This window comes from Dicentrarchus labrax, unplaced genomic scaffold, assembly GCF_905237075.1.
Source record: "Dicentrarchus labrax unplaced genomic scaffold, dlabrax2021, whole genome shotgun sequence".
In the NCBI taxonomy this organism is placed as follows: domain Eukaryota; kingdom Metazoa; phylum Chordata; class Actinopteri; family Moronidae; genus Dicentrarchus; species Dicentrarchus labrax.
The window spans coordinates 26,524,827-26,533,708 of NW_026136711.1; positions in this window are offsets into that span (position 1 = coordinate 26,524,827).

Below are 8,882 nucleotides of genomic sequence, written 5' to 3' on the forward strand. Positions count from 1 at the left end.
AAAAACACAGACACCTACAATCACTACATACACACACTGACACATGGGGATGTCAAGAAACACACACATTTAATACACATGCACATGCACCAGACAACCCCTGTCTCTCCCATTTATTCTCCCTCCATCCTCCACCTTCTCAGAGATTTCTTTCCTTCCCCACTGATTTTGCTGTCTCCCTCCTTCCTTCCTCTTTATTCTCGTCTCTCCCCCCCCCTTCCTTTCGGAGATTTCAGAGAAAATAGCTGGGGGTGAGATTAGAGGTTGGCTGCCTCTTTGCGTTACCAGCAAAGATAAATATTCCCAGGATGACTCCCGTTGCCTGGAGGATGTTTATGTGTGTACATGCTGCTCTAACCCTACCAACACACACTGGCACACATATGTGAGCACATGTGCGAGTTTAAATACAGACACTCTGATGCATTTCTTCAATGCTCAGTGTGACACAGTAGATTGAGCAGAGGGAGATCAACCAACATTCGTCTGTCTGTTAGCGGCTCAACTCACTGTTACCTGTTGCCTCACTAAACCAGGTGATAAATGCCAACAGCTGTTCGGTGATGTCACTGTCACAGGCTGTGGGAGGAAGATGAGGTTGTGTGTGTCTTTGTTTGCAGGAATATTTATATTTACTGATTTGATTAAGTTACTTTGAAATCACAGTGTGTTCTATTGCACTTGGCGTCATGAATATGACAATCAGTAATGTAAGAGATTACAAATAATCAAAAGATTATGTCATGCATTGGGAATGCTGTCAGATTACTTATTTGAGATATTAAAGTAAAGATAAGAAGCTAAGATGTATCACGGGCAATTAAATTTCAAGTTAAATTTTTAATCAGTTGCTTTAAGGAAATCATCATTAGGCCGCCTGACTAAGAATAGAAAAGTTTTACAGGTGTGTCTTCCTGGTCTATGGGGGCAGGGCTTAATGGGATTGTTGCAATATCATAATTGGCAGCCTCGTATTCAGCTCTCTTAGCACATCTATGGTGGAATGGAAACAAGCAAAAAAAAAAAAATGTTATGTTCCGTGTATACACTTCTCATCATACTTTTAAAACCACTGCAATCAGGACACCCTGTTGGCCTTGGAGTTTAAGGTGCTGTCCATGAACCGCAATTCTCCTTTCGAAAATGTTACATGGTTGTGCTTTAAAATATGATGTAACATTTTCCTGTTTAGACTACACTGAAATGCTGTGAAAATATACTGTTGTTGCCCAACCCGTAATATCTATGCTTCATAGCTATGTGTGTGTTTGTGTAAGTGTTAGACATAGACATTTATGTCTTGACTTCATTACCATGTTTTGGATGTCAGCGTTTGTATTGTTGTGTTGTGTGCATGTATATCCATGCATAACAGCACTGGCAATAGAGAATGCCTTGTAACCCTTTCCTTCTCCACCAATAAAATAGGAGTTTTTTTCTTTTTTTCCCACAGGCTGAAAACAGTCTAAAAGTTTGATAGATCTCATCTGATCATTTAAACATTATTAAATTACATGGTCAACAATGAGACATTGCTTTTTTATATATATAATATTATACTTATAGCCTAAATGAGAGCAATTTGGTGATAGACACAGAAAAACAAATTACGCACTAATAGAAACACATTTTTACAGAAACATGACAAAAACAATACACAAAATGACTTTGTTTTTGTATTTTGTATACAAAAGTTAGTTGGAAAATAGGAGACCACAAGCACTCTGACTGGTCATGGGCTGCTTTGTGTTTTCAACAGTACATGATACGTGAGTTGTAGAAAGTAAAATTTTCTCATTTTCAGTAATACTTGGAATTTTGTCAAAGCCATTTCCAATGCAAATGTCCTTTTCTATGCAAATTGCTCCTCTCTCCTATAAACTGAATTAAAGACTGTAAACTCCTTGAATGTACAATGAATGCACAATAATGCCTGATAACACATCTCATAATGGTCTACAGTTGCAGCTGTGCTACGACAGTAAATGGGTAAAATTCTGTGCTCAATTGTAACTCTATTCCTGCAGGCCGCTATGGTGTCGCCACCAAAACTCCACCATGTGGAAGCAAAACTCAGTCTTCTGTATCTTTTTTACATCTGTAGGGTATCCCCCGTAAGGAAAGCTAACCTCACAAATCGGGCTGTCCTGAGCCTCGCCCAGGGTGAACCAACGTCTTTATCATGGCATCTTCCCAGAACGGTAATTACACAGAAGAGAAAGAGCTGGCAGGACTCAGTTCTGAGCCAGCGGGAGAAGCCAGGAAGTTCCTAACCATATTTGACGTTCGAAAGTACTAGTGGGATCTGATCTTAAGTCAGTCGGGACACATGCGAGGCTCGAAAGGCGGGAGACTTAAATGCAACACTGTTTTCAAGCAAGAGAGGGGTGCCAAAGTAAGAGAAAGTTAGACCTCTTTTTTGCTTTAGGATGCAGGTCCACAGGCTCAAAGAAAACATCCTCACCTTGCCGACCTGTCTTAAGCAAGACATTGAATTCTTCCGGCTGCAGGGGTACTGCTCTGTTGCTCCCCCTGACCTCTGACCTAACCATGGTGAGCAAGTGAACATTGTTACAACCATTGTTATAACATCATATCACCTAAGATTTGACCTTTCTGATTTGAAATGAAGCATCAGAATAAACAGTCAAGGAATACAGATGAAATCCTGTGACACTCAATCCCATTGGGACACTTGGAGGAAATTGGAATCAGATGGAGATTAGATAGTTTAGAACATGTTCCCCTTAGAGGTAAAGTAAGGAGAACGGATAGTACAGGGAGGGGGGTTGTATAGCTCACGGCACCGGTGACCTGTGAACAGAGGAAATGGACTTATGTTGTAAGCTCAGCTTCGCTGGTGAACAAATTTACCTTTTTCCCTTTGGTTATTTACCTTCATCTGCAATGAATCAGGAAATACTGACTGTTTGTACTGTTTTTTCCTTTAGACATTATACTACAGTGTCTCCAAAGTCTCCAAAAGGACCCTCAAAACAGAAAACAAAACAAAAACTGTTAACTTAAACAGAGTCTTTTTCTTTTCCTTACTACCTGTAGCTGGATGGACGTCTGAGCTACCTGCTATTACTTTCACACATGCAGAAACCTTTGGTGTCATATTTTTAAGTCATGTCCTGTATCCCTTATCCTGTTTGTAAAAAAAAAAGTATGTGAGTAAATTAGTTTAAAAAAGTTATCTTTTTGGATCAGCTGGTGAATTTGCTGCTACTGTCAGGCTTTTCAGTAGACAGCTGTGCTTTAAGTGAAGCAGTTGGTGTAGAGCAGAAAATGATGAGACATGTCAGAACAAGACTGATATTTTCAAGCTGCACATTTTTCTGTCCCAGAGACTTCTGTCTGTCTGTTTGCACAAAGCACTAAACACACATAAGTGTACTCACATGTATACATACACTTACACAAATCATACAGGCTCTTATTCATACATGCATGCAAAGATTAAGATAAGACACACACACCACACACACACACACACACACACACACACACACACACACACACACACACACACACACACACACACACACAAAATAAGGCTACCAAAGTCTAGTTTCATTGTAATAAGTATCCACGATTGTATCTGTATTCCAGATTTTTACAGATTGTTACTCTGCACATTGTTATGTTTAAACAGAGGGAATAAAGCACTTCTAGATAGATATAGGTCAGATAAATTACACAAGATGTGAAATATGAATTTAGGCATCATAGCTTTTCAGTAAAAATGTAAAAGTCACATATCGTAGCCCAGAATATTGCAAATATATTGTTATCTGAGATGTGATGCAGTTGTCAGATTGCTACGATATACTGCATTAAAGGCATGTTACTAGATATCTAGAGTCTCATACCATACTCCCACACACATGCACAAACACACACACACACACACACACACACACACAACAGGTGCTTTCCTGCAAGGATGTGCACACAGCAGAGTTTTATGAACTCCTAGTATCTGATTTCCCAACACTGTGACAGGTCCTTGGTTAAATATGAATTATCAAATGAGTCCAATGAGATCCTATTTTTCTTTCCCTTTTTTGGCAGAGCTACTTCCTGTTAATACAAAAAAGAATTTAATGCGGAATAATATATTGTAGAGTTACGTAGAATTGGAAGTTATCCTTCCATGTCTGACACAGGTGATATAAACTGTAGCATCATATGCTGTATGAAAGTTACAAACTGTACTTATCAATTCCATCAGTATTTTTAAGGAATATAAGGAATACAGAGGACACTGTTGGTTTGAAAGGTGTTAAAAGAACGCCTTGATAAGTGTGATGGCTGTTTTTTCTCACCAAACAATCAGATAGTATACAGCAGCAGTTCTCTGAGTGTAAACATGCTGAGATATGAGCTTTATCACCCTTATATCACTGACATCTGCAAGCTCTCTCTCTCTCTCTCTCTCTCTCTCTCTCTCTCTCTCTCTCTCTCTCTCTCTCTCTCTCTCTCTCTCTCTCTCTCTCTCTCTCTCTCCTTCTCCCTTGTGCTCTTTATGTTCCTTTTTTTGTTTCTTTGACATGCCAGTTTATCCAGCAGTGGTTGCATCAGCAGAATCGTTGTCCATGGCAGTCACGCTAATTTGGCTTCTTCTCTTTTTTATGTCCTAGTTAGGCAGGTGCATGTTAGTGTACACACACACACACACACACACACACACACACACACACACACACACACACACACACACACACACTCTGTGTTCACAGGAACGCAGAACACATAACTGAAGAGGAGAAACAATGAATGCTTTTTGTGCTTCTTGAATAATTCTGTTTGGAGTGAATGGATTTACCCATTTTAACGTTGTTCAAACATGTAAAACAAGCACATCTCTCCTAGTTCAAACATTTGAGTGTTTTATTCAGATGTGTGTTTGCCTGATTTGACATACATACACTTTACACAAATACAGCCTGAAGACATCAGTCTCACCCATGCCAGTTCCACATCCCTCATTTTTTTTGATCCAACATGACTGGTAACACTTTCATTGCACATTTGTAAGTCTGTTTAATTCCTCCTTTCTCCACAACAAATGAAAAAAAGATATAATAATATTTGAAAAAAATTCAGATTTTATGTTGCTAATAGTTTATAGTTGTATTCTTTCTGCATCCTTTATACCATCTGTCTCTTAACTACAACCACAGCAGAAAATAGCTCCACTCTTTCTTTTCTTTCCCTCTCCCTCTTCCTCTGTCTCTGTTTCTCTCTTTCTGTTGTTTAAAGAGGAGGTACGTTAATCTGACAGTGGACACTGACACCTTTCATCACCACCTTCCCTCTTTATGCACAAACAGCATCGTGGCCGGATACCACGGGTACGTACTGTAAACATTACTCCCTTTCTCTCCCTCCCTCCAACACAATAGCATCTAACATAATTGAAGCATGCAAGTCTGTGGCTGCCATATGCCAAACATGGGCTGGATGAGTTGTTGGGAAGGAAGGAATAGGCAGGGTGAGGAAAGGAGAAAATGCCTTTGTGCCTTTTATTCAACCATTCACAAGAGATTTGTTCAAATTTGAGTTAAGTTCCTGACAATTCTCTCTTTATATTCCTTAATTAAGGTAGTAAATGAAATAGCTAATACTAAAAGATAAAGCCTAGACCAAAAGCTTCATGTTGTATTTTGTTAATTTCTTATCCAGAAGCCATGAGGCTGTCAAAGTACTATTCCTGTAAGTGTTACTACAAGTTGCTTAAGTATGGCCTATCCCTGTCTGAGATGAGCGCATCTCCCTCTCTGCACACTATTCTGCACACTGCAAACAAGTCTGGACAGCTTTGTATCTCATCCCTCTTTGGATAAACACAGGCAGGAAATGAATGTGGTTTTACAATGATTCACTCCATACTGGAAGCATTTGCTTTCAAAGAAATCCATTCAAAGCAGCTTTGGCTTCACATGTTTACTATTTTCTCTTGCTTTGCCAGATATGTATCTTTTCATTTGGCTATTTCCTACCTCTAAAACACACCTTAGCTTAAAACTTAGTTGTGTGTAAGTTTTAAAATGTTTTTACAGGTACTGTTTTCAGTAGAACACAGGAAATGACACAAAACACAAGTTCCTCATCCTCTCTATCTATCTGTATTTAATTTTGTCTATTTCTTGTTTTTAACAGAATGCCCCATTTCGACATGTTTCTCTTCTGCTCTGCTATCTTTATTAGTGGAAAGTCAAAGTGCCTGAGGCCAGAGCTTAAACCATGCAGTACAGCTGGTTAGGGACTGTCGGCCGGAGTAATGAGCTTTACCTTTAGCTGAACCATAAAGGCTGGTGCCTGCCTATGGGCATTTCTGCTCTGAAGTGAGGACAACACACAAACACATGCACGTGTACGCTCGATGCCCCATCTCCATCGTTGTAACGACTCCCATTCTCCAGTTTTAAATGTTTCCCCTCTGTTGGGGGTTTTGATTGCTGAGTGACCTCTGTGAAGAATCTTAAGTTGCTGAGTCTTGACAGAGGTCAATGTGTGTAATTTCAAAGTGTCCACTCTCCAGAGATGTGAAATTTGAGATGTAATGTCAGTAAAGCCACATAAGACTGCCTGGTCTGATGACATACAGTAGGTGATGATGCACCATGAGCTGTTTGGAGGATGAAATGTTAATGAGGGATAGACACATAGCAAATCCAGTAAGCAGAGCATGACTGAAACAAAATGCATGCTAATTTGGCATTGTTACAGTCAAGTCTTGTGATTGTTATTGGGCTTTCCAAGCAATTGCATGTAATTTGTACAGAGTATGCATGACACTCAAATTAAAAAAAAGAGAGAAAAAAAATTACTTGCTTGTTTGTACCAGTAATTGCATTTTTTCTGGTACTTTATCCAGGCATAGTGTTAGAGCAGAGGCGGGCTGCCCCTCCTGAAACAAAGACTTCCTAATACACTTTTTTATGAACAACAACATAAGCTTCAGGAAATAAAGAGCAGACATGCTATTTCACACAGCAAATGCCAGATATTTAATGTGTCTGGCTGTTGTTTAGGCTGTCATCTAGTAAATTAATTGATCAGTAGACAAGATGTGCTAGAATCCAGGTGGCTTACAGCCTCTGCTAAATAATTTCCAGGAGGAAACCATGTAACATGTCCTCCACAATAGTGATTGCCAACTAAAAAATGCTATTAAAACTCACATGCAGGCAGAAGTTATGTACACTCACATTCTTCCTTTAGCATAATAGTTCTCAAACTGTGGGGCGAGCCCCATTGGAGGGCATAGAGCCACTGCAAGGGAGGCGTGGATGACCAGTGGAAAAATATGGATTCATTTGATTCAGGCAGGAAAAACAGTTTGCTGATGTTATTGTGCTGACCTTTATTTTACTAATATTCAACTTTTTTTATTAGTTGCTAGCCCTATCATTGTAAATGTTTGATAGAAATTATGGGGTGGTGTGGTATGAAAATGTTTTGGCTTTTGAAAGTGGGCACACCAGAAAACCTTTGAGAACCACTGCGTTAGTATCTCCTTGATAATAATTACAATTAAGAAGCCAATCCGATAATGTGTTGTGAGAACAGCACTATAATGGCCACGGGTGGTTTCTGACAAACTTCCTGCAATGCTTCGTCAATGTGACGTGGCCCTTACTGTGACATTAACCCCTACTTTACCCAAGCAGTCACAAGCACCATTCACTGGGCTTGGGAATCAACCATGTGCAGGCCAATGATGAGACGAAGAACCAATGAACAGTGGGACACAGACAGATCAATAATCCCAGCTAATCCATAATCCCATCAACAGTAACAACAATAGGCAGCAAATGTTACTTTTCAAGGCTTATCTGTTTTCTATTGATCCATGTTAGACTTAAATAACTGTTAATTGTGCCAGACCTTTTGATGAGTGACCAGGGACACCGTGTATGTAAACTGTAGTTTTTATCCCTTATCCTCATGATTTCCGACTCTGGTAAACCAGTAAAAAGTACTGTGTGTAAAGCACAATACATTTTGTGTTTACTGGCTTGTTTGTTGACCAAACAGCTTGTTCCCATTACTGTGCTCAGGCCTAGGTGAACAAGACATGCTTGTATGTTGGTTAGCAAGGGGAGACGCCAGATGCTTTTCATTAGATAGATCAGCGGCGGCAACCATCCTGTGTAATTTATCTGTTTTTGTGTCAGGGTAAATAAGAAAGAAGAAGGGCCTCTTACTGGTGTTGGACTGTGTTTGTGTGCGAATGAGCTTTGTTGTGTATGTGTTGGAGAGTATCTTGGCCTCCTCAACAGCTAATCTCTTTCCAGTCAGCTAAGAGTTCCAGGATGTTTGAAGATACAGAAAGGATTTTTATTTTGTAGCAGAGGCTGCAAGAGGCCAGCAAAGAAGATGCACGTTCCCTGAGAAACCAAGACATCTGTTGTCTGTGAGAAGAGAGCACAGGGAGGAGAGCAGGGATTGAGTAGTCCCTACAGTCCTGTCCATGCCGGCAGCGGCTACACTGCCGACTAATTGGTAAGAGGCCTATGCGTGAGCGAGTGAAGGAGGGGTGTCTGGGTGGCAAGCCAAAGAGGAAGGAGGACAGGCCACCTCATTCCCACAGGATGAGGAAAAAAGAAAAGAAAAGAAAAAAAGAAAACGCAGACCAAAACACAGAAAAGGACAGGAGTAATGGCTGCTTCCCCTCCTTCCCCTTCCCTCTGTAGCCCTTCCAGACCCAGACTCCAGACTAGCCTCATCCTTGTAATTTAGATTAATTTCTTCCACATTTTCCTCAGGGATTAGGCTGCAACCCACCCTTCACCCCCCCCCCGCACACACATACACACACTCACGCACACCCAGCTCACCCCCTACCATAGTTGCTTAATGCTCTCATT